This window comes from Macaca thibetana, chromosome 10, assembly GCF_024542745.1.
Source record: "Macaca thibetana thibetana isolate TM-01 chromosome 10, ASM2454274v1, whole genome shotgun sequence".
NCBI classification, from domain to species: Eukaryota; Metazoa; Chordata; class Mammalia; order Primates; family Cercopithecidae; genus Macaca; species Macaca thibetana.
This window is the reverse complement of record NC_065587.1, coordinates 90,243,950-90,271,384: the sequence shown is the minus strand read 5'-3', so window position 1 is coordinate 90,271,384 and position 27,435 is coordinate 90,243,950. Positions and strand designations below refer to the sequence as shown.

Below are 27,435 nucleotides of genomic sequence, written 5' to 3'. Positions count from 1 at the left end.
TAGAAGTTGTCTTCTTAGCCCTACCTACTCAAGGGTTATAAGTCAACGTGAGGCAGATGTGGGGAAGCGTCTGAGGGAGTCCAGCCATGACTGGCTTTTGCAGTCAAGACTCTGGTGCTGTCCAAAGGACTCCAAGAATAATACCCAACACAGCTGACAGCAGAGGTGCCTAACTTTACAGGTCTGGCTCTGGTGAGAACTGTAGACAGACAATGCTGCATTTTTTCACGTCTACTCTTAGACAAAACATTTGCTAACTTAGCAGGGGCCTCAGACTTTGAGCAAGTCATGGGACTTTTGGAAGGGCCTTCAGAGCTTGGAAGCATCCTCAGCCCACCTCCCAACTACTGCATGCATCCAATTAACCTGCTCTGACTTGGACATTTCCAATATTCTTCACAAATATTAAACATTCCTCTTTAAGTGCATCAAGAGTTCACCTACTCACAAGTGTCATCAGTAAATTCTGGTGGCTTAGTTTAGGTAACTGGCAGAGTGGCTCTGAGGAAGTGCATGGCCATTTTTTTAGGGCTGCTTACAATGTAAATCCCATTCCCTCTGCAGTAGGGAAAACAGCACTGGACTGAGTCTGTAAAGCAATAGCCACTTGGTCTACATGACTTCATTCTGCAGTGCTATAAAGGAAAACCCCAAACTTTCTACTCCAAAACAATCTTCTAATAAAAACGGCACCAATATAATAATCAGAAAGCAAGAGTTAATTCATATATGTGAAGTTCTAGAAAAGGCAAAACAATAGTCCCAGAAAATGGGTCAGTGTTTACCAGGTGCTGGAGTTGCAAGGACAGGTTGAATACATAGCAGCCTGGAGAGTTTTTGGAGTAACAGAAATGTCCTGTGTCTTGATTGTGAAGATGGTTACATGACTGTGTACATTTGCCAGACTAATCAAGCTATCCAACAAAGGTCTACAGATTCTATTCTATGTAAATTATACCTCAATAAAGCTAATTGAACTACTTTTATAATTTATGAAAAACCATTCAGTAGTTGTCCCAATGATATGTTTTTATCTGTTGATATATAGTAATATATGTTACCTATTCAATAGATTGTCTGTAGTTAATAATAGTACTATAAATATAAGATAAGTCACTTTTGTTAAGTGTAATCTTTATTCTCTGGAAATTTTAAAAACTACCTGATTGAAATTCTCCATCCTCTAAGAGAATGAAAGGAGACAATAAAGATCACTGGTTTTGGAATCAAACAGATATGGGTTCAAATATTGCCTCTGTTGTTTTTCTAGCTGTATGACTTTGGGAATTTTACTTAATATTTGGTCAACCTCAATGACCACAGCTAGCTGCAAGGGAATCTGGAAAATGTCCTATTTGTTCTATGCAACCATCTCTCCAGCTATAAATTTCTATAGAAGAAAAAGCAAGCAGATTTGGGTGAGGAAATGGGGTGCAGCTAGCCATATCCATCACAGGGTGCATTTCCTTTAACACACATTGGCCTTTGGGAATAACCCCACCAAAAGCAAATCTGTTTCTTTAAAAAAAAAAAAAAAAAAAAAAAAAAAAAAAAAAAACCTGTCCTTCTACTCCACCACTCACACCAAACACAAGAGCCCCATTGACTCGTGAGCATCGGAAAGCATGATCCCTCTGTGCCCACACAGGGAACCTCTCTGAGGAAGGCTTTCTCCCAAGTCACCCATGTTAGAGTGGGATCCGCCTCCCGTGTTAGCAGCCAGCAGCCACGGTGCAGTTCCTAGCCCAGAGACCACCATTTTGGACAATTTTTCCCTTTGTTCTATTTGATTTCTCTCCTCAACCAGATGCAACAATGCCCATCTATGCTCAGCTCACAAGCAACCACCAATATGGTCACCCTTGTCAACCTAAGTCCCTTGGAAATACAGTGGGTACCTGTGCCATGTCTACTAGTGAAATCAGAAAATGAGGCAAAAGAGAGGAAAAGATTATTTCAACATGAAAGAACAACATATTACATTTCCTATGTCATCAACCCAGACAGTGGCTTTAAAATCAGAACAGCACTGGGGGTGACTCCAGCCCCTTGCCATTTTGTGGGGTCCCCAGGGAAGATGGAAGGACAGACAGTAGTAACACAAGAGGCAAAGCATTAAATATGAGGATCTCGCATCCTTTCGGTGCCAGCAATAGCCATGTTTGCTCACGGCTAACCAGTCAGGGAAGGAGGATGATTTATTATAAGCTGTTGCAGAATATATTATGCAGGGTAGAGGCATGGAAAGGTCTTTGATATGTATCTGAAAGAGCTTCAAACCCATAAAAGAGATAAATTTTGTATGAAGAGTGTCACTGAGAGGCCGGGAAGAATCTCCAACACATCTTCATATCACAGGGAATAATGAAGGGCTGCTCTAAGCACACAATCCGGGCATTAATTTCACTTAAAGAGGCCGTCATTAGCATATCGATGCACACAACTTCACACTATAAGCCGTCTGTGCAATCGGGAAACACAGCTAAAGACTTCACGGTCAAGGCCTTGATCCATGGTCAAGGCCTGGAATGTGTGTTTTCTCAATTGTTTCACCTTGAAATGCTGACCCGATGTCTGGTTCCTTTCTTCTAATCCTCCAAAACCACAATTTAAGAGCAGTAAACTGTCTTCCTTTTCTTTTCCCTTAATTCCCAGCTCCTGTGTAATTCCCAGCTTCTGATCAAAGCCTCCTGGAATACAAGCTCCCCCGGCCTGTGGGCTTGTTCAAGGGCCTGTTCTCTGAGGGGGCTACCAGCATGGCCCTGGCTCCCCACGGCCTGTCTCCTTCAACCCGGCCTCCCCGGTCTGTCCAGGCTTTAGAGAAAGCAGGTAAGAGCTCTTCTGAAGCGGCTCATAGCACCCTGGCACACAACCAGTTACTAGGCAGACAACATAATATTTGTCGAGAACGCCTCTTGTTCTTGAATTATGGTTTCCTGCTCCAAGCTGCTGCTGTTTGAATTGGGCTGCACCTAATTATGGTTTTATTTGCTTTAATAAAGAGATATCCAAGTGTGCGGAGAGTTGCACACAAAACAATAATAACAATAATAATAGTAAAGTGTCTCTCTAAACATCTGCAATTAAGGCATTTGTTGTTAATTGCATTAATTAACCTCCCCCATGAAGCAGCTGGTGAGGTTTCCACAACAAGGAAAAGAGAAAGCCAATTCCCAGAAGTATTGGGTTGGCAGCTTCTGGAGAGCCCATCCCCTGGGTTACCGGCTCCCTGTGCTTTCGGATGGAGGTACATTCCCACTGAGCTGCCCGTCACCCTGGGACCAGGGACCAAAGCGCCCTTCAGCTGGAGCATCATGGCCAAGCTCTTGCAGGCCACTGAAGCCCGATGGGATGGCCGGAGCTTACAGAGAGCCAGTCCTAGTGAAATACCAATCATCGCAACATTAATAATAATAAGAGTGACACTGATTCAGCCCAGTTCTCAAGTCTCCAAAGCAGGATGACCCAATAGAGCAGCCCCTCCCACTATGGTCCAAGGGGTAGTGTCCTGCCCTCTGCAAGACAAAACAGGAAAATTTGGTGGAATCTTGATCCTAAACATGATTGCCCCTTCCGCAGTGGACTAATGTGATTTTACCATTTTGCAGAGACACATAAATATTATCCTATTCTCACAAGTCCTGGAGACCCTAGGGGCATGTGACTGTCCCATTCTGCAAACAAGAATAACAGCATAACCAGGAGGCATTCACCCTTAATAGCCAGGCTCCAGGTCTCCTGCCCCTGCTCTGTAAGCCACAGAGCATATGACCACTGTCCAAATTTTTTTAAAAACTGAGGTGACATGAGTGAGCCTTTGTTTCCCGCCCAAGGAACTAGATGTCCCAGATTTATCAAAATATTTTCAAAAATCTGAACCACAGCTATTACAGTAATTCTCCAATTTTGGTACCTTGGCTAACATTAATTGCCTTCCATTAAAAAATTAGGAATATGTAAAGAATGAAATTTCATGTATTCAGTCAGCAAACAGTTGTGTGTCTAATATGTGTCAGGCATTTCACTAGGTGTTGAAGATCCAACAAAGGCAAAGGAAAAAAATACTGTCATGAAGCTTCCACAAGGAAGAGGACATTAATCAAAGATGCTCACAGTGAAATGTAAAAGTGTGACCATGCTAAGTATCTGAAAGGAGAGGCATGTGGCATCATAAGACACATAACATGAGGGAGGCATTTGCAGGACAAGTTGTGCATATGGGGAGGCCTGGGCAGACAAGGAGAGGGGCAAGGGCTTCCTGAAGAGGGAAGAGCATGGGCAGAGGTCAGCGGTGAGAGGAACCAAGCCATGATGGGCTGGTGAGGTTGGAGAACAGAGAGTGGTGGGGTCAGGGGGTAGAGAGAGGGGCCTGAAGAAGTGGGCAGGGGCCTGACCCAGAAGATCCTTGCAATCCCTGCAAAGACAGAAGACACTGGAAATCCACTGGCCGGTGTACGCAGGGGAGCATCAGAACCAGGCTAGTGTTTTGAGAACAGAACTCTGGCTGCTGGGTGGAGAATGCATGTTGGGAGGGCGTCAAGAGGGTGGGAGACCCAGCTAGATATGAACCCTGACTATGGCGGTGGAGAGAAGCAGAAGTCGGCATCAAGACAAAATTGTGAGAAGCAAAATCAATACAATTTGGCAGTGGAGGAGGGGCCAGTGATGCCCCCTGGGTTAATGGTAATGCCACTCCCTGTGCTGGGGGAATCGTAGAGGAGGACGCTGTGGTTTGAACATGGTTTGTTTCCACCAAATCTCCTGTTGAAGTCGATTCCAGTGTGTCAGTGCTGGGAAGTGGGGACTAGTGGGAGGTGTTGGGGTCATGGGGTAGATCCCCCATGAATAGAGCAATGCCCTCCCATGGGAGTGAGTGAGTTCTCACTCTATTAGTTCCAGCAAGAGTTGCTTGTTAAAAAGAGCCTGGCATCTCCCCACTCTCTTTTGCTTCCTCTCTTACCAGTGATCTCTGCGAGTCGGGGTTCCCCTTTCACTGTGAGTGGAAGCAGCCTGAAGCCCTCACCAGATGCAGAGACGCAATCATGAACTCTTCAACCATCAGAATCGTGAGCCAAACAAACCTTTTTTTCTTTATAAATTACCCAGCTTCAGATATTCCATTCTAGCAACACAAAATGTACTAAGACAGAGAACAAGTGTGAAGAGGAAAGATTGAGTCAGGTTTTGGACATGAACATTTTAGGTGCTTCTGGACCATCCAAGAAGGAGCGCTGAGCTGGAATACAGGCCTAGAGCTGCAGGAGAGATGCCAGGCAGCATGCAGATGTGAGGGCTGTGGGTAGGGGGCAGGAAATGGAAACCACAGAAGAGGATGAGATCAATGTCTGTGAAAATATGGAGTCAGAAAAAAAGTGTGGAATTGCTGAGCCCTAAGCAATTCCAATACTTAATTTCAGACGAGAAAATGGCAAAGGAGACTTCAATGAGAGAAAGAATGTGGCCAGAAGGCTGTGAGGAAAGCCCAGGGAGCGTCACACCCTGCAAGTCAGGCAAGGGAGTGTGTCCGGAGGAAAGGAGCTTGAGGTGCCACCGAGAGCTAAGGAGAGTGACGACTAGAAAATATCCCTTGATTTGGTGACACAGAAGGAATTGGTAACCTCAGTAAAGATGCCAGGATGGGTAGGGAATGGGCCAGATGGGAGCAGGGAGAGGCTGGAGGGAAGAAACGGGGACAGTGCTGTCAAAAAGTCTGATTGGAAATGAGGAGGAGCAACTCGGGGCAGTAGCTGAATAGGCCTGAGGTAAGGGCAGATTGGGCTTGATTTTGTAATAGAAGAGATTAGCAGATGTATTAAAAGCCAATGGGGGAAACTTGCCCAATGCTACATGTGAGAATTATGCATTTCACTGTAAATTTTTACTTAACAGAAAAGAAACAAAAATGAATCTTGAAATCTGGTCAGTGGTGTGCAGGCTGAAGTGTTTAGGAAGTGAGTATAAAATGTCTGCAACTTGCTTTGAAATGCATTTTTTTAAAGTCTTGGCGGGTGGTTAGAAGAATGGACAGAAGAGCAGATGTGTGATCCGGCACATACAGCAAATGCCAATCGTGGCATCTGGGTGGTAAGTGTGTGATGTTCTCTGTACAATTCTTTCAACTTTTGCAACATTGGTGAAAAAGAAAACAAGAAGGGTCCAGTTGACAGAAAAAGACTATTCAAAAGCAAAAAGAAAACAGATGTGGTAAGTTTCCCAAGGAGCTGGAAGGAGATGGGGTTGATGAAGACATCTGGCTGAGATAGGAAGGTGAGGAGCTTCACAGAAACAAAAGAAAAAGGAAAATGATAGCAACTCTCCCTACTCAGCCAAAAAGAAAAATGACAGCAACTCTCCCTACTCAGCCATGATTAATCAAGCGGTAATCCACAATGGCCCTCCCCTGGCATCACTAACAGGCTTTTTTTTTTTTTTTTTTTTTTTACACTGATAATGAATTTGCAAAAATCCCCATGATTTAAGGTCAACCCTACAAGGTGATTCCAAACACACTGCTAACCAGGCTAAAGTCCTTTGAACTTCCCATCAGATGCTCTGTCAGCCTGATGACTCCCACCACCCATGTCTTGAGAAAAGACAAGTGAAATGAGTCCCTGCCACATCCAAGCCACTGCGAGTTCTATCGTCTCTTGAGCCTCAACAAGCACAAGCTTTGGGATCCACAGACTTGAGCTCGAGAGTCCCAGCTGGATCCTTCACTAGCTCAGGGACCTCAGTCTCCTCCCCTGTAAAATGGGGGCAAGAACCACTCCTGCCTCTCCCAATCACTGAAAAGGGTTTCATTAATGAGGTCCTGCACACATAAAACCTCTAGGCCCACACTGGGTCCATAGTAACCAGAAAACACAGATTGTCATTTTCCAAAAATACGAAGCTTAAGTGCAATTCATGCACAAGGATGCACTGTTGTCACTCAGAAGACACTTTATAATGTCGAGAGAGCGGCGGTGCTCATCTTTTGAAATCTCTTTTGCTCTCTACTCACATCTCAAGCTGCATAAAAAGTGTCCTTTCTGGTGTCCCTGGTGCCTTAGGTCATGTTGCTCGTCCACATAAAAGCCCATTCGAGAATCATTATCACCCAAGCGGCTTCCAGATTGGCGGCTCATCACTTCTGAACGGTCCCAAGGCGGCCACGGAGAAGTGCCCCAAAGCCTTGTTTGTTTCCTTGGGCCAAAGGTCCACCTGTGGTAATTAGCAAGATTGGTCCTGGACCAGACCGAGTTGGTAGGGCTACAAGACCAAACGATGCCCTTCAAAATGCTGCATGGGAAAAGTGTCTCTGATTATCTGCTCCCAGATCTGAAAAGATACCTTCCGTGAGCTCAGTGGAAAACTCCAATTCATTAACCGATTTCAACAGAAAAGACAATCTCAAAAGGCTTGTTGACAACCACTGTAGCCATGGTGTAACCTTATCCTTATCTTTCATTATTCTGCTTTTATTAGGAAAAGAAAAAAAGGCATTTTTCATGGACATAACCTCACAGAAAGCTTTCACACACAAGATGCACAAGATGAAAAAAATACACTTATTGGAGGGACGCTCGATATACTTGAAAGTGCTAGGAACATCTTCATTCTCTCTGTAGAAGTCACATTTCCTTTAGGATTGTGTAGCCTCACATATAAAAATATTGTTAATTCAATTCATATGAACCCTTACAATATCCCACTGAAGGTAGACTTTGTAACCGACTGCAGCTCAGCCCTGCCTTTAGTATAGACAAGACTCACCCACAGTAGCAGAACTTTCTCCAAACAGAAATATGTGGCAGACAATGTTAATGGGTCCAAGCAACAACACATAGAATGGACAGGCAGTGGGTAAGGGGGTTACCTGCACCTGCCGTCAGCCTCTCACCTGTATCCCAGCTGACCAGGAACCTAGGAACATAGTTGCCCATGTTTATTATGCCTGTTTCATTTGCTTGCCCAATGGTTAGGGATTTTCGATTTTTTAGTTAGCTGTTTATATTTTTAAATCCTGACATTTCTAATTAAAAAAAAAAAAAAAAAACAAAACAAAACAAAACAAAAAAAAACCCTGGATTTCCAGCTTTCTCATGAAATACCAGGAACTCTGACAAAATGGAGTCCCAGAGGTAGCACTAAGGAAAGACATAGGAAGCCCTAGACCTTCCAGTGCCCTTCAGCACCCCAAATTCACCCTCCAAATAAACAGAAAATCTCGGTCTGCAACCTCCTCTTCCAGAGACATCCCTGGCCACACTCACACAGATGCCATCATGGGCCCCTCCCAAGTAAAAATCATGGGGCCCCAACCCCTGCCAAGCTTGCAGGAGGAGAGGAGCTGCTGCCTCATTTGGACAAGGCCAGTGACCTCTGTTCCACCTGAGTCACCACCGGACCCTTGCACTGCCCACCTGACCCCTGGGAGGAATCACTTTTGAGACCTGGACCGCGGTGAATGGACGAACTGGAAAAGGACATTGTTTTTAAATGGCAATTAACTCAAGATGCAGGCAACCCTTATTATTTGTGGATTCCATATTTGCAAATTCAGCTACTCGATAAAATTTATTTGTTATCCCAAAATCAATATTCCCAGCAATTTCCTGGTCACTCAAAGACACCGGCAGAGTGGAGAGAAATTTGAGTCACCCAGTGCTGAGGAAGAACACAATGACATCCTACCTTCTGGTTCCAGTTCTCATACTGCAAATAAGCATTCTTTTTGTGGTCTATTTAGTGCCATGATTTTCACATTTTTGTGGGGTTTCTTTGGTAATTTCACATTTATAATGGCCCCAGGCATCGTGTTGCAGTGCTGGCTAGAGTTCCCAGGCACAAGAGGCTGTGAGGTGCCTTACGGAGGAAATTCATGTGCTAGAAAAGCTTCCTTCAGGCCTGAGTTACAGCGTTGCTGGTCCTGAGTTCAGTGCTAATGGGTTCACACTATACCTCAAACAAGGCATCTGTCAACAGAAACATACATAGAACGAGGTTATGTACTGATCAGTTGACAAAACATGACCAGAGGCTAGCAGGAATCTAACTCTATGCTTCTCCTAGGAGCAACGATTCAGCGTCTACTAGTTCAGTGTTCATGGCAGCTTTATAGAACACAACTACCATGAGTGATGAGACTTTAAGTCACTGCTGCCACAGGGGGCCACCAAGAAAGGGTTTACAACAGGAGTGATTTCCCTATGTGGTTTCAGGGATGCCAAGTTGCAGGAATGATTCAAAGAAGGGGTTAAGAGGAATGAACTGTTTCTTCCGACTCTGGGTGCAGAAGGGAGCAGAAGTACCCCCTGGTCCCAGCCTTGGGGTCAACTTTGAGGCTGCCCTGCCCTTTGACTAGGGCCCCTTTTTCCCCCATTCTACCTGTGCCAGGCCCTGTTTTACTGTGTCTGGAACCCCATGCAGAGCCCACTTCCCTGTGACTGGTGTTCCCTCCTTCCATGGATGGAGTCTGAAGAACCAGGTCTTTGCACCTACAGGGAGCCCCCAGATCAGAGCCGCCGGGGAAGATCTCAGTGTCTGCAGGAGGGAGAGGTGCAGGAGTGAATAGATTGCTTTTTATGTCTTCAGGTTTTTTGAGCTTTCTCTTTTTAAAAGACACTAACTCTACATATAAAATGCATTATCTCTGTATACCTGCTAGCAAATAGCCTTACTTAAACAAATCAACCTATCCAGGGCTGGAGTATACAGCTGCCCAGGCTGGGCACTGCACAACCCCAGGGAGGAAGAATGCCAATTCACATCAGAATCTATGTGCAGCACAGAGCCCTGACAGAGTGGGACATACTGTGAAGCTACATCTTCCACTGCATAATGTTCTCCTTTGGGAACATGAATCGAAGTATCTGCCTTCCCCACCCAAGTCAATGGGAAGTGGTTTCATTGGCCACCAGATTTCACAGAAAATAAAATGGGAGTGTTTTCCCTTCCCTCCAGAAAGACTTTTTATCACCAAGTCACCATCTTACTCCAGTGTTTCTGGAACTCGCTACTCTTTTTGTTGGTTTCTAAGCAGCAGCTGGAGACCTCTCTGGGTCAACCAGCAGCTGGATGCAAACCCAACTCAGGTTAGAGCTTAACTCCAGCAAGCACAGCGCTGCCTCCTACCAGCCCCCACATAGCATTTGCCTCCCAAACTACAGTGAAGCAGGATCCCATAGGCCTCCCTGTAACAATCTCTCCATGGAAAGGAAGGGAGGAAGGAAAGGAGGGAGGGAGGGAGGGAGGGAGGGAGGAATCTGCCCCAAAGCTGTTCTTGACCATTTTTTGAGTGACTTCACATTATTTTAAGCTTTATGCAGAAAGTACAATTTTATTAATATTTGTATCTTGCTAGTTCACATTCACTGCAATTCAATGTGTAAAAGCTGCCACGGTGACACTAAGTGGTAAAGAGTTAGTGGTCTTCCCATCCACTAAGTGCATGGAACCAGAACAGAACAGGGCCCTGATTCCCACTGCCCAAGGCCAAGTTTCCATCCTCCTATGGACTTCTCTTCCCTGTTTTTCTCGTCATTAAAAGAGAGAGTGACCATGCCTACTTCAGAGGAAGGTTATAGAGATTAAACGACATTATTCAACCTGTCTCAAGGGGCCATTGGGGAAAGTTTTCGATCTATAATAATTGCGTTTCAGTAACCTCACAAGCTAAGAAAACCATCAATGTGGACAGATGAATCCTGAATTCACAAACAGCACCTTCCAGGTAGCAGGAAGACAGGTGAAAGCTAGCTTCCCTCCAGGAACTCTTTGCTCATCCCACCTCGTTAAGTAAATGCTTGGGCCAGGTGTAGTGGCTCAGGCCTATAATCCTAACACTTTGGGAGACCAAGGCGGGAGGATCTCCTGATGTTAGGAGTTCGAGACCAGCCTGGGCAACATAGTGAGACACCTGTCTTTACAAAATATTTTTTTAATTAACCAGGCAACTCAGGAGGCTGAGGCCGGAGGATCGCTTGAGCCCAGGCATTCGAGGCTGCAGTAAGCTATGATGGCACCACTGCACTTTCCAACCTGGAAAAATGCCTGAGCTATCTCGGTTATTAACCACCAACCAAAAGCTGAAATCAAATAGGTTTTTGGTTCTATTTCTTTATTTCCCTCCAAAATGTGATGGAGCTTTTTCCCTGGGGTGCTGGAAGAAGCAAGGGCAGAGAGATAATAGCAACTGAAAGTGGAGATGCTGAAAAGCATGCTTGGCGTGGATGGAAATTTGGCCTCGGGCAGTGGGAATCAGGGCCCTGTTCTATTCCGGTTCCATGCACTTAGTGGATGGCAAGACCATTAACTCTTTTACCACTTAGTGTCCCTGCGGCAACTTTTACACATTGAATTGCAGCGAATATGAAATAGCAAGATACAAATATTCATAAAATTGTACTTTCTTCATAAAACTTAAAATAATATGAAATCACTCCAAAAAATTGTCGAGAACAGCTTTGGGGCAGATTGCATTTTCTCTTTCTTCCCTTTCTTCTGTTAATTTTGCATGTTAATTTTCTTCTTAACTGTTTACGATGTTCTATGATTTGATGACACAATTTTCAAGAGAAACAAGAGGCTAGGAAATGTTTCCTGGTGTGGCCACCAGCTACGAAGACAGCTGGTGCCACAAGAGCATGTGTAGGGTAAGTTCATGTGCCCGAGGGTTGACCTGCTGGAGCAGGCAGCCATGCACCCATGCCAGACTCAAGGAGGGCATCACACATGGAGGGGGCAGCACAGGCCAGGATGTAAAGCTGGGAAAGTGCAGGACTTGCCTGGGGGCATCCAGCTGGAGTGGCTGTTTGAAAATTGCTTATGCTATCGGACGGAGAGGTCACGCACATGGAACAAGAGAGGATCATGGGTCATAAACTGGGAGCCAGAGCACCAGAGCCCATGGAGGGAGGAGCACAACACCCAGGCCCCTTGCCACGTTCATTCCAGTGAGGTAAAGTCCCTCTGGAATGGCTTGTGCACCCGGCTTGTGGACAGGAGTGGGATGGTGTGGCTGAGACAGAGACAGGAGGGAAGCAAGGGGAATGGGAAGATGTCAGCCTCGGAGGCCATTCCCAAAGGAAGGAGAGCAGGATGAAAAAAAAACCCCAAATCCATGTAATGCCCTAAAGTGCACTGGGGCCAGCTAAGGCAATGCAGATTGAGGAAGAGGCTCTAAGTCAGTAAGACCAGCACCCAAGATTCCTCTAAAGAAAGGCACTAAAACTCATCAGCGTTTGAAAAGATATTTGACTGCACTCGTACTTTAACATGTCCCATAACGCGCCCTGAGATACCATTTTTCACTTATCCAGTTGACAAATAACATAACACTCAATGACTCCAGTGCTGGTAGAGGTGAAGCGAATCACACAAGTGTACAAACTGGCAAGGCTTCCACAGACGGCGACTTGCAGTTCTTTTCAAAAAACACTCTGAGCCAGGAATTCCACTACCAGGACTATATCCTACATGTGTCCCCACACATGCACATAATGACAGTTGTACAAGGCTACTCATTGTGGCACTGTTGTCATAGAAAAGATTGGAACCCACCAAGGTGTCCTTCAGGTGGGGACTAGTTAAATAAATAACAGCTCGTCCACATAACGGAATGCCAAGCAAAGGGAATGAAGAAATCTGATTCTTCGTAATGACATAATCTCCCATTATTTAATGAGAAAAGGGGGCAGACTATGTATATCAGGTACAATTATTGGTGGTTTTTGAAGGGAAAACAAGAAAGAGAAAGAAAGTTTTTTGTTGTTGTTGTTTTGTTTTGTTTTTTGTTGTTTTGCTTATGCATGAACTATCTCTGGAAGGATGCAGAAAACACCGATTACTTTGGTTGGCTCTGTGGAGGAGAATGATGTGGCTGGAAGACAGAAGGATGAGGAAAATGAGATCTAACACCTTTCTGTTGTTGAATTTTGAACCAGATTAAAGTTTTATCTATTTTCTAAATAAACATAAAAACAAAAACCCCAGGGCCTGAATACAGCTTTAGGTGAAAACAATGCTCCCACTTCCCACTCCTCACCCATATCCAGCCTCCTCTCTCCCTCTCGGCCACGCCATCCCACACTTCCCACCCCTCACCCACACCCAGCCTCCTACCTCCCTCTCAGCCACGCCATCCCACACTTCCCACCCCTCACCTACACCCAGCCTCCTCTCTCCCTCTCAGCCACGCCATCCCACACTTCCCACCCCTCACCCACACCCAGCCTCCTCTCTCCCTCTCAGCCAGGCCATCCCACTCCTGTCCAGCCTTTTCCTTCCGTTCCAAGTTTATGAAACTTCCCTTCACTTCACTCCTTTGGCGGGATGATTTCTAACACCTCAGAGTTTTACAAGCTTTTGCATTTCAGATTTGAGTCTCTGACTTAAATGAAAAGCTAGAAGTGTTTCTTATAGAAAAATTCACATAGATTTACAAAGTATTCTTGTAATGGAAAATAAATGAAAGCCATTTAAATGTCCATCTGTAGGGGAGAAAAATCAAACCAGTCAGGTTATTTCCACGCTGCACAACACCATGCAGCAGTGAAACAGTCAGATCACTGCTGTTTAAAAACCTCAGGCTGGGTGTGTGGCTCACACCTGTAATTCCAGCACTTTGGGAGGCCAAGACGGGAGGATTGCTTGAACCCAGTAGTTCAAGACTAGCCTGAGCATCACAGGGAGACCCTGTCCCTACAAAAAATTAGCCAGGCATGGTAACTTGCACCTGTAGTCCTAGCCACTTTGGAGGCTGAGGTGGGAGGATCCCTTGAGCCCCGGAGTTCAGGGCTTCAGTGAACTGTGCCATTGCACTCCAGCCTGGGCAACAGAAAGTGTCTCAAAATAAATAAATAAAAATAAAAATAAACCTTATACAATATATTTTCAGACTTTATATAGTACATAAAAATATATTGTCAATATAAGGGTAAACTTTATATAAACATATTGTATAAAGTATATAATTAAATGTATTATATTTTTATATATTTATATAAAGTTTTAAAATTTTTTACACTTGTAAATATAAAATAGATATACATATATGCCATACAAAATATATTTTATGCTTATGTATAAGTACCTAAGCATATGTGCACATATATGTTTCTACATGTCTACATCTCTGTGTAACATATAGAAACGAATATATAATATACATATATATCATTTGTAAATGCATAGGAAAGGAATGGAAATGTTCTCTCGGGTGTAATAAGATTGGGATGATAAAAGGAAATGCAGGAAAGCTTGAGATTGTTACTGTATAAACCTGCATGAGCTTGTGTGATGTTTTTAAACAATAAAAATTAAACTAACCATCTTCTGGTGCCTGGCATGACAAGTATCTGCCACTAGAGGGCACTGGAGATCGCTAAATATTTCCCAGGATTCTCTTTGAGGGAGGGGCACGGGTGCAGGGGATTTGAAGGAGGTTCCTTTACCTCTTCTATAAGGGTCGCTTTTCACGCTCGGGGACTGGGCCCTGAACCTGAACTTTCAGTGAGGGTAAAGCTTGACTGGAAGCCCACAGCCCTTCTCTCTCCACTCCCCTGAATGGACCCCTGCGGCCATCTGGGGTGGGAGTCCTTTATCCAGCCCACCGCATTTTCACCCACCACAGTTTCGCCCACCACAGTTTCGCCCACCAGCTCTGGCCTGCGGGACGCTGCTGCGGTGTGGAAGGTGGAATGCACCTGGCGTCGGGTGCATTTCAGTGAGCTCACCGTCACTCCTTATTCCACATGAGTGTTCAACGGGGAGCTCTGAGACATTCGAGGGGGCCGTTTGTGATTGCTCAATTATAGTGAAGACATCTTCGCATTTGGGCAAAGGAAGAGGGAAGCTAGAATTTCTGAAATGCTCAAAATTCAGCCCGAAATGCATGTCGATGAACAACCAGTTGGTAATTACCTACCGTAGACCCTAAATCTCTGACATGTAATCATAGAGCAATGTTGCCTAGTACTTAGTATGAGCGGAATATGCAGGAACGCAGAGTCAGTCAACGTGTGTTGTTGTGTCCAGAAGTTTACGGAGCGTTTTTCACCAGTATGGAAAACCACGGCACCATGACACCAAGCCAGTGGTGTCTGAGTCACTGGTCCTGTGCTCCAGGCTTGGCCTGGCTCTGGGGCTGTGGGGATCACATTCTTACAGGACAAACACCTGGATACTTTATTACGTCTTCTAGAGAACTTGTACCCAAGCATTCACCTATAGAATATGTGTGTGTGGGGGGGGGGTGTGTATGTGTGGGTGTGCGTGTGTCTGTTTACCAAAAGTTACCTTTTTCAACTTCTCTTTTGTTCCTACTTTATATTACAGAAAGAACTTTTTCTAATGATGCGTGTAAGTAGATTATACAGTCTGTGAATTTCATTTCAAGATAGGACAGGAAGCGTTACAAAATATTCGTGGTCTCCAAAGTGATTCTGACACCTCATGATGACTAAGACCTTTGGTTGCGGTTGCCTGAAATAATTTCCTTCCAGAGCAGCAGTTCTTCACCTCGGCTACACATTGAACTATGTGGGAAGCTATTAAAAATACAGATGCCTGAACCCCATAGCCTTCATCATCTTGTGAGCATCTGGGCCAAGTTCAGGGCTGGTGCTCTCGTTCAGATGGATGTAGCTGGTGGTGCAGAGATCCGTGAGCTTGCTTTTAGGTGACTTTCTGCTGTTGTTGGTCTGGGATGCAGTCAGGATACTAGGGCTTGTTTAAAGCTCCCCAGTTGACTCTAGTGCAGCCAAATGTGAGAACCATTCTCTATTCAATACCTTCAAAAATGGAAAACTAACAACCTCTTACTCAGTGCCACCCCAGGTATGATGTGCAACCAGCAGCATTGGCATACCTGGGAGCTTGTTAGAAATTCAGAATTGGGGACCTATCCCAGACCAGCTAAATCCAAATCTTGGGAAGTGGGGCCCAGGTACCTGTATTCCACTCCATGCCTCCACAACATTGGCTTACTTTTAATTTAGCTTTAAATTGCAATTTTAAAATGGAATTAACCAGAAGGCAAGGGTATAGGGGAAATTTTGTTTTAAACACTTCTCATGTAAACTCAAGTCTTTTATTCCTTTTTCGGGGTTAAAACAGGCTCTTCCATTTACAAGGTTATTCGTGAGTTTCAAAAATTCCCACCCTTCCTCCATGCTTTTGTAATTCCTACATTCCCGCATTTAAACTTGGTGGCCACAATCAAACAGAAATCATGAGGGCCCTTTCCTCTTGCATCTGTAGTGGCAGCCTTTGCAGCAGAGAGTAACTGCTCCAGATCTGTTAAATAAATGCAAGTATCTGTATTTCTAAATCGCCTCCCAGGAATACTTTTGCATACTGGAGTTTTTACTTTGGCATGCCCTAATCCTTACACGAGCACGAATTCCTCTAAATCCCAGCCTGAATTTGTTTAACTTACCAGAGAAGCCTTGCCCATTGAAGACTGGTTCTTCAGCCACTGCTTTTCATTCTCATACCAAACAAGTGCATTTTTAAGAACTTGCAAGAGTCTTGCCACTCTTCAACAGAGAAAGTCATCTCCAAATTAATCCACAGTCAGGAGCACTTCATGCTGCTTTTATATATCATTAAAGTCCTGTAAAAGCAAGCTCACAGATCTCTGCACCACCAGCTAAATCTATCTGAACGAGAGCAGCAGCCCTGAACTTGGCCCAGATGCTCACAAGATGATGAAGGGCACCCCCTCCTCCAGCCTGTTCTTGTCCACTCTCCCAGGGAGGCTCAGTCTTTTGGCACAAAAGCAGTGGTGGCCATTCATTCCTTGCCCTTGTGAAGCCAACTTCCTCCACATTCATTCTGCCCATCAGCATCTGATGCCCCCACAATGGCAAACACTGCAGGGGGCCAAAGTCTGACTCCACAAGGAGGCAGAATGCCAGGTCTTCTGCAGTGGTGCCCTCGAATGGCCATCTCTCACTGCCCAGGGTTAGCCTACATTGAGATCAATGATTAGCAGGTAACTTGTGAAGCCTACCCCTAAAAGTCCCATTGCTCCATCTTAGCTCATTTGGGAAAACAGTTTTTCCAACACTTTTTACATAAACTCAAATGTTACATTCTTTCTTTGGATTTCACAAATAGGACTAATAATTGATCCACTCATGTAAATATGAATACAGTGAATTGCACATAGTAGGCACTAGATTATTTGTTAAAATGTTGAATTAGGCCAGACACAGTGGCTCACACCTGTAATCCCAGCACTTTGGGAGGCCAAGGAGGGCAGATCACTTGAAGTCAGGAGTTCAAAACCAGTCTAGCCAACATGGCGAAACACTGTCTCTACTAAAAATACAAAAAAAACCAAACAAACAAAAAACAAAACAAAAAAAAACTAGCCAGGTGTGGTGGTGGTACACATCTGTAATTCCAGCTACTAGAGAGGCTGAGGCACAAGAATTGCTTGAACCCAGGAGGCAGAGGTTGCAGTTGCAGTGAGCCGAGATCGCACCACTGCACTCCAGCCTGGGTGACGGACTGAGACTCTGTCTCAAAAAAGAAAAAATGTTGAATTAATACATGTATGTGAATATGCTATATGTATGTGTACATATGCATCTATCTATAGCTGTATCTCCATCTATATGTTCATGGATCTGTGTATCTGTATATCTACAGATAGACTGCCCCACCTGACCCAACAAGCAGTCCAATAAATGAGCCCTTATTCCGTGCTGCCAACCAGACATCACAGCATTCCTGACATGTCTCACTGAGTCCTCACACAAAGCCAAGAAATAGGTATTATTCCTGAGGCCTCATAAAGCCATTTGAGAAATGTGTAGCAGAGAATCAAAGCCATGTATAGCAAAAAAAAAAAAAAAAAAAAAAAAAGGTACTGGTGCAAAGATTTCCAGAAGTACTGGAAGAGCCATGGACCACCTGAGAACTATTGATATTGATTTCACAAGCTCAGATGCAAGGGAGAGAAATTACCTGGTGTAGGGGAAGATTAGACCTTGGCCACCTGGATTGAGTTTCCAGTTTGCCAGGCCCTCAGCAAGTTCTTCCTTTTGTGCACCTGTTTCCTGGTAAACTCCCTGCAGCAGAGAAGCTGGTGGGGACTGGAAGAAACTGTGAAAAACAGGGACAATGAAAACAGTCCTTTGTATGACACATTTAGCCCTTGTCAAGAAATACAAACGGGGAACCTAGCTTAGGAAAAGCAAGTTGTCTTCATTCATTTCCTAAAGGAAGTGGCCCTTGCCTATGACTGCTATGAGTCGGTTTCCAAAGAGCTCAATATTAGGCTCTGATTGCTCCCTAGCAGAAATGGCTGCTTTCATTTATTCTTGCCCATCTGGCACAAAAGCAGTACGCAGAGCTCTAAAGAGGTACACAGAGGTGGCACGGTAAACATCGGCCTCCATTTCATTTCAGTGGGGGTGGGTCATGGATCTGCGGGAACAAACGCTGAATCCTTGCTCCAGGTGCGTGAAAGGCCACATCCAATTTTGCCTCCCGTTGCTTCCCCAGTATCCAGTGTGCCTGGCCCCACAATAGATGCTCAATAAACACTTGAGTGAATAATTAAATTATTAACATATAATCATGAATGTTGTTACCAAATATTAAAGATCTTTTATAGACCAAGCTCAGGGCGAATTGATTTACATATCACTGTTTCATTTACTCCTCCTGACATCTGAAAGAGGTGGAGGAACCATTAGCAAACCCACATGGTAGATAAGGACATTGAGAACTCAGAGGTGTAGAGATTGGCACAGGATTGCACAGCCTGTCCTCAGCGCCAAAATCCATACAGAGACGGTCTGATTCCAAAGCTTGTTTTAGGGAAGATTTTGTCATGTAAGTTTGTAATGTATTATGTAGTTTTTGTAAAATTATAATTTATATGATTTTTCTCTATTTGTAATTTTAAATTTTTTAATTAGGTGGTTGTAATTTTACATGATTATAATTTATTACAATTGACATTTTATGTAATGGTGTAAATTTTAATGTAATTTGGAAGATGGCTCTTTTTAGGTAATGAAGTTGCACATGTATACACTTCACAAAATATTTAAGTGAGAAATAATGCCAATCTTTTAGACTCTCAGAAAATGGAAGAAGATATATTCTTCAACTCATTTTTGAGACTAACATAGACTTGAAACCTTAATTCATAGTAGAAGGGAGATGAAAGATGAATATTATGTATGACTGCAGATGCAAAAAATCTAAACAACAGCAGTCTGAATCTGGAGATATGAAATAGGAGGATACTTCATTACTAAATTTAGTTTATCTCAAAGACACAAAGCTGGCTTAATGTTAAAAAAATCAATCAGTGTAATTCATCACACTGAGAATATAAAGCAAAAACGTGATTGTTTCACAGATGCAAAAAAGCAATTATAAGGCATAACACTCATTTATTATTTAAAATAAACACTATCAACAAACTAGAAAGAAGGGAACTTATTAATGTGATATTGTTTACCTACAATAAATCTTCAGCAAACATCAAACTTAATAATGAAATATTAAATACTTTCCTCTGGAAATCATGATAAGGACAAAGATGCCCATAATAACTACTTCCCTTCAACATTTAGAGTAGAAGTTTCAGCCAATAGAGTAAGACAAGAAAAATATACTAAAAAGCATAAAGATTTAAAAAGGAAAGAGCAAAACTATTGTTATTTTGAAGATAATGATTGACTACATAGAAAACAGAATAAGATATTAGAAATTATGAGTTTTACAAGGCTACTCAATATACAACAATCAACTACATTTCTCTGTTAGTAACAAACAGCTAGAATATTAATTTAAAAGAAAAATATATCATTTACATTTGTGTTGAAAGGAATATCAAGTACCTAGGAATAAATCTAACAAAACATTTCAAGACCTGTATGCAGAAAACTGTAAATTTTCTTAAGGAAGACCTAAATAAAAGAGAAACAACACCGTATTCATGCACTGAAAGATTCAATGTCATAAAAATACCAATCCTACATGAACTTGGTGTATAGATTTACTGTAGTCCCAACTGAAATCCCAACAAGCAGATTCTAAAATGTATATGGAAATGAAAAGACCAAAAGTAGTTAAGCTATTCCTGAAAAACAAAGAAGAGAGTGGATTTCCTCTGCCCGGTATCAAGACTTAAAATAACACTACATTAATTAAAGCAGCCTAGTATTTGTTCAAGGACAGATAATAGACTAATGGAATAGGGTAGAGTGTTCTTAAAGAGACCCAGATGTATATGGACACTTGATTCATGACAAACATAAAATTGAAGGAGGATAGAGAGAAAACTATTTTAAAAATGTATGTGGCTGGGACAATTGAGTATCCACAAGGAAAACATGAAATGAGGCCCCTACCGCAAACCATATACAAAATTCAATTCCAGGCACAGTATATGTGAAAAGCAAGTTGAAAAAATCAAGAAAAAAAAAAGCTTTTAGAAGGTTAAACAAAACTGATAAATTTGAGTACATTAAATATAAGAATTTTGTTCATCAAAAGACAGCATTAAGAGAGCGAGAAGGCAAGCCACAGAGTGGAAGAAAATAGTAGGGGCACATAAAACTGACAGAGAGCTCAAACTACATAAAGAATGTCTATAAATCAGTAAGGAATAAACAAAACATAGAAAAGTGGGCCCCCAAAAACCCTGATATGCGTTTCAGAAAAAGGGAATCCAAATAGCCAACAGACATATGAAGGATGCCCAACCCTGTTAGTAACCAAGGAAATGCAACTAACATAATGTTCCTATTAGCCCAAATCTGGAACAACTCCAGTGTTCATGAACTGTAGAATGGATAAATAAATTGAGGTATAGTCATATAATACAATACCATACAAACAATAAAAATAAATAAACTTCCCAGGCACGGTGGCTCATGCTTGAGTAGCTGGGATTACAGGAGTGCACCACCACGCCTGGCTAATTTTGTATTTTTAGTAGAGAAGGAGTTTCACCATGTTGGTTAGGCTGGTCTTGAACTCCTGACTTCAAGTGATCCACCCACCTCAGTCACCTAAAGTGCTGGGATTACAGGCATGAGCCACTGTGCCTGGCCTATTTCCACCTTCTTAATATAAGGATTTTTGAGGCTCATCAGCAGCCCTCATCAAATACCCGTGGACTCTTTTAGCAGTGGGATTTATATGTTGTAGAAAAACCAGTAATAGCTAATATCAAGCCCTCTTCTAAGTGCTTTAATTGTTTTAATTCATTTAATCCTCATAACCACCTTGTGAGTCAGTGACCTACCAAGGGCAGGTCCTTGGGGGCATTGTCTGTAGAAAATCCTGATAAAAGTTTTCTGCTTTTTATTATCATGGTCCAGCAACTCTTAAAGAGATCAGAATAAAATCCTCCTCTCTAAAAAAAAGTATTTTGTTGATCAAAGGTCTAAATAATTCATGATGATTACTGATGAGTTATAATTTTATATAAATTAATGTAAGTTTCAAACTAGCATATTTTTATTACAGATTAACATTGCATCCTACCCGGAAGTTGATTCAGAGAATTCTCAGTTCTACAGCCGGTGCCTGACCCATGTGGACTCAGGCTGTTTCAAAAGTGGGTTTCTATGGCTGTCCGAGCTGCCTTTTCTTCAGGTGCAATCACAAGACAAGCCCTGGGATGCCGCAGATTCACCATGAACGGTGGATTCCTGATAAACAATGATAGCAGGATGCCTAGAGAAGCGAAGATGCAAACTTTGAGTTATTTCAGTTCTGTCTCCATGAGACCTCTTGGAGTTTTGTGCTTAAAATTCCAAACGATGAAACAGAATGCAAACTATGAGATGACTAATTTAATACGAAATGGGCAAAACTGAGTTTGTATCTGAAAAAAATAGTACTGCATTTGAATAATATCTTTAAAATTAAAATGTAAACCAGGCATTCTCCTTCCCCCTCATAGCACTCTGGCACTGCAGGAGCCTCTGCACAGAGCAGAGAGCCTGGACATTGCACTCCTGATGCCCCTGGACGCACACCCGCGGGCACGGTCCCAGACCCCGTGGGGCACAGGCATACTTGCCTACCGGGCAGTGTTTTGTGCCAGTGAACTCAAGGGGAAGTAACTTAAATAAACACTGACCATGGCTAAAATGCCTCGGTGTGAGAACAGGAGGTCAGAGTCCAACGGGGCACATGGTGAAGTGCAGTCGACTGGAAACCTGGGGCAGAGCCTGCGTGTTTTCTGGCACTCAGCCCTGGAAAGACTCCATTAAACCAGAGTCCCTGGGGGACAAGCACCCTGTCCCTCCTACACATTATCCCCTGTCATTCGCACAGGTGTTTCCCCCAGATCATCCCATTCCACAGGTTCCCCTCTATTGACCCTGCCACCGCCCACCCATCCAGCTCCCCGAGCTTGAAATGCTGGTCTTCGGCATCTCCACGCTAAAACAGTCGCGCTCTCCTCAAAGTCACTTGAGTCTCTTTTTTCCTTCCTTTTTTTCCCAGTGTAAACACCCAGGAAAGGCCTCCACTGCCTGCCATCTGGGCTCTCCAGCCCCTTTCTTGGGTTCCCTATGTCATCTCTGCTCTGAGCCTCTCCTGCATTTCACACTTTGTCTGTCACACGTCTGCTTCAGGAGCTGACTTCCTGCCTGAATTAAGCCAAATCCAAAACTCTTTTTTCTGGATTCAGTCAACTCCTGCATATTCTCTCCATCCTGCACCCTCAGTCCTCGCCAGCTCGCCAGTGTCATTTCTTCCTCTTTTCCACCTGAGATCCTTCCTCCACAAAGACTTTTGCAATTCTCCACAAAACTGAGCCCATCAAAAGTAATAGACATTCTGGTGGGTCAGGCCCAGTGACTCATGCCTGTAATCGCAGCACTTTGTGAGGCTGAGGCAGGCAGATCACTTGATGTCAGGAATTCGAGACCAGCCTGGCCAACATGGCGAAACCCCATCTTTACTAAAAATACAAAAATTAGTTGGACATGTTGGCATGCGCCTGTAGTCCCAGCTATTCAGGAGGCTGAGGCAGGAGGATTGCTTGAACCCAGGAGGCTGAGGTTGCATGCACCTGTAGTCCCTGCTATTCAGGAGGCAGGAGGATCGCTTGAACCTGGGAGGCTGAGGTTGCAGTGAGCTGAGATCATGCCACTGTACTCCAGCCTGGGCAACAGAATGAAACCCCGTCTCCAGAAAAAAAGAAAAGAAAAGAAAGCAACAGACATTCTGTAATTCTTTTCTAACCATCCCACTGCTTGTTTGTATTTTTGGGTTTCATGCTTATCTTTAATGGCTGTCCCCGCTCATGGTCTCCCCTGAAGCCATCACCTGTCTCTCTGTTTGGGGTTTAAAGGTGCCTGAGATCTTTCCCATCATGCAAATAAAGAGACTGCATGGCTTCTCCAAGCTATCATAGAACTTGGCTTTCAACTTCCAGTCTTCTGGATTCAAGTCCAGTGTTCCTTCCCCTACACCAGGGATACTTAATAGCACACAAGGTAACTTTAGCTGGTACTCAGAAGAAATTTTTATCAATTCTATATTGATTTTAATGTGTATTAGAAAAACTAAAAACCATCACATCCTCGGCTCAAGTTGCCACCTCCCAACTCTAGTAATAGCTCCCCTAATGCACCACCATTCTCAACAGAAAAACTGTCCACAGTCTTGTTTACTGCCATTTCATAAATGAGAAGTAGCAGAGAACAAGAGTTTGTTTAAGCTAGTGGTTCTGTCAACCTTGGCTTCCATGAGAATTATTTGGAGAAACATTTTTTTAAAACGCCAATGACTGGATCCCCTTCCCCTCCCTGCCTTGGTAAAATTGGTTGGGAGTAGAGTCTAGATGGTGTAAAATACCCCAGGTGATCCAAATTGAAATCAGGGTCGAGATATTCTGGTTTACGTCAGTGACTGCACAGCTGGACCTGAGGATTGCATTTCTTTCTTTCTTTTTGTTCCTTTCCTTTTTTTTTTTCCTTAGAGATAACGTCTCACTGTGTCTCCCAGGCTAGAGTGTAATGGCACAATCATGGAGGAGGCACTGCTCAAGCAATCCTCCTCCCTCCACCTCCCAAGTTGCTGGGACCACAGATGCAGGCCACCACATCAGCTAATTTTTAAATTGTTTGTAGAGATGGGGTCTTGCTATGTTGCCCAGGCTGGTCTCAAACTTCTGGCCTCAAGCTATCTTTCCACCTTGGCCTCCCAAAGTTTTGGGATTACAGGCATGACCCACCCCACCCAGCCATGAATTGCATTTCTAAGAGCTCCCGTGTGATGTTGATGCTTCCCATTCAATCCAGGGAACACACTTTGATCCCCACTGATGCAGATGAATTTGGGAGGACCACTGTGGGTTTTTACCTTCCCAGCATACTTTCGTTCTCTAGTAATAGCTCCTGACAACATGCTTTGGAGAGCCACGCCTCATCAACTCTTAGGTGTAGCTGATACCTCACCACTCAGGAGCAGGAACCACACCCAAGTCTGGCCAATGCCCAGAATCTGTATCTGCTCCAGTGAGTAATGGGTTCAGTGATAGGTGCTTAATACAGTCCAGTGAGAGTCAGTGCTGGGAATTTTGCTGAAACCCTTGAGAAGAGGTGCTAAGTTGGCAAGACATAGGCCTGGAGCTGCTGGTGACTGTTTTGCCTTTGCCTGGGAGGAAACTGCCTGAGGGTGGAGCAGGCAGGTGAAAGCAAAGGAGACTGACAGACCAAGAAGATGGCACCCTTTTACTCCCTGGATCCAGCCAAACCTGAATCCAGACATACATTTTTCAGTCACATGAGCTAATAAGTTTCCTTTCTTGCTCAAGCCAGTTTGAGGTGGATTTTTGTCAAGTGCAGTTCAGAAAGTGCTGATACATGAAACGTCACAGTGCACCTGCCACCCCGCAGAGGGGGCTTCCAGCCTCTCTTCGGGAGGCTGCCTCCATCAGGCAACTATCTTCAAAAAGGCCCCAGGATGGAGCAACAGAACCCTTAGATGTCAGTCAGTGTCATCACCTCCCTGCTTATTGGGAAGGCTTGGGGACAAAGAGGGGTGAGGAATTGCCCCAAGTTGTGCCTTCAACAAAGCCAGCTAGGATTTCAGCCCTTGGCTCTATCAGTAGGCACACCCACACCAGGGGGCGGGTGACAGCCAGCAGGCAGTGCCACCATGTTGCTCAGGTCTCCTTCGCAAGGACACCCACTGTAGGGAGAGGGTCTCACCGCTTCACGAAAAGTGGCTTTATTATTGCCCACTTCTCAATGTCTCAATGTTTCTAATTGCAATCTAACAAACACATACTTTTTTTTTTTTTTGAAACAGGGTCTCACTCTGTCGCCCAGGCTGGAGTGCAGTGGTGCACTCTCAGCTCACTGCAACCTCCACCTCCCAGGTTCAAGCGATTCTCCTGCCTCAGTCTCCCAAGTAGCTGGGATTACAGGCTCCCACAACCATGCCTGGCTAATTTTTGTATTTTTAGTAGAGATGGGGTTTTGCCATGTTGGCCAGGCTGGTCTTGAACTCCTGACCTCAGGTGATCCATTCACCTCGGCCTCCCAAAGGCTGGAATTACAGGTGCGAGCCACCGCCCCCAGCCAACACACACCTTTTTAAAAAGCCATATCAAATCCATGATTTCTGGGATACTACTGCTTAGCAAAGTAGTTGTCAAACTGTAGCCCTCTAATTAGCAATATCAGAATCACCTGAGAAATCGATAAAATGCAAATTATCAGCCCCTCCCCAGACCTACTGCACCCTGAGAGAGAGATCCAGCCATATAGCATTGAACAAGACCTCCAGGTGATTCTGATACATGTTCAACTTTGAAAGCCACTGGCTATGGCTAAGTAAATTTTTTAAATGGGTTTAAAGTCTATTTAATGAAAATTACAAAGTAAATGTAAATGATTTGTGAATATAGCAAAAATGTAGGAAGCTATACAGAAGTGATTAAACATGAAGAAGTGCCATCCTATAACATTGAAGCCTCTAGGAGTGCGAAGGAAGGAAGGTCTACCCCAACCCAGGGAGATTAAGCCCACCCCTAAACATTGCAAGAGTCCCCCGGCCGGGCGCGGTGGCTCAAGCCTGTAATCCCAGCACTTTGGGAGGCCAAGACGGGCGGATCACGAGGTCAAGAGTTCGAGACCATCCTGGCTAACACGGTGAAACCCGTCTCTACTAAAAAATACAAAAAACTAGCCGGGCGAGGTGGTGGGCGCCTGTAGACCCGGCTACTCCGGAGGCTGAGGCAGGAGAATGGCGTAAAAACCCGGGAGGCGGAGCTTGCAGTGAGCTGAGATCCGGCCACTGCACTCCACCTTGGGCGACACAGAGAGACTCCGTCTCAAAAAAAAAAAAAAAAAAAAAAAAAGTCCCCCTATGCTGGCAAAGGGGGCTTTGTCACTTGTTTATTTGTGTTTTGCTGAGGGACAGAGAGTTTACCTGTTTAACTCTGACCATTTATCCCTCATTTGGAAAACTATAAAATAGAAGAGTCCTCTCTTAAGATGATCTACCCAGATGACTTGGGGACTTTCCCTTTGTTACAGATAGAGAAACAGGTTTTGGCCCTAAGGCTTTGAACATTTCCCAGTGAATAACAGTCACTGCTGGTTATACAAACCCAGCTCACCTTGAACACAGGAGACCCAGTGAAACCATCCCGTCACGTGGGAAGGGTGGGCCTGAAAGAGCCTTCACAATCACAGAGCATCCATAACGACCTTGAACGTAGATTCTTAAGAAGGACCAGGGATGCACGTGGTTTCCTTGATAATGAGAGCGTGGATTTCAGGCGGGGCCCTCAGAATGCTTGAACCCGGCCCCACCAGGGGCTGCAATCCCTCGTGAATCTGACGCATCTGTTCACAACAGCCTTGAACCACATCCATGAAAATCATTGTCGCCACCGTTGGACCCACCTCCCCACTGAATAGGTGAGCAGAGTGCTTTGTTGAGACCCCTTTCCTAAAGGGTTCGTATATTTCTTTAACCATGTTTATGTGGGATTCTCTGACATTCAAAAGATAGCAGTCTTGCATTTAATGTCTTTCTAGCATAGCACTGTGTGTACCCTCGGTTCCAAATGCAAAATGTAACTCATGAGCATAAAAGCCCTAAAGAAACCTTGGTCACTCATGAGAATGGCATAAAATCCAGAGGTGCTGTCTCAAGACAGGGTTCATCTGTCCCTGAAATGAAGACACAGTGGTGGTCTTAAATCAGAAGACAGCCCCAGGGATTAGCTGGTGTGAGAATGATGAAAAACAGCATTTTGTTTCTTTGTAGTCTATTTCTTTTTGTTGTAATTTTTGATTTTTTAAAATTGGGATAAAATACATATAACAGAAAAGCGACCATCTGAACCATTCTTAACCATGCAGGCGTTAACACACATTGTTGTGCAGTCATCACCACCATCCACCTCCACAGCTCCTTTCATTTTGCAAAACTGAAACTCTA

At 44.0% G+C, this 27,435-nt stretch overlaps 1 long non-coding RNA gene across 2 annotated transcripts in view; it reads right to left on the bottom strand.

Annotated features, from left to right (window-relative positions):
* Positions 1 to 16,644, bottom strand: part of LOC126929226 (uncharacterized) — a 50,100-nt gene extending 33,456 nt beyond the window's left edge. For both annotated transcript variants that reach the window (XR_007717107.1, XR_007717108.1), the window contains exons 1-2: positions 16,421 to 16,644; positions 8,677 to 8,957 (exon numbers count right to left, since the gene is read on the bottom strand). This is a non-coding gene — a long non-coding RNA (uncharacterized LOC126929226). The remainder of the gene's footprint in view (positions 1 to 8,676; positions 8,958 to 16,420) is intronic.
* Between the last annotated feature and the right edge of the window lie 10,791 nt (positions 16,645 to 27,435).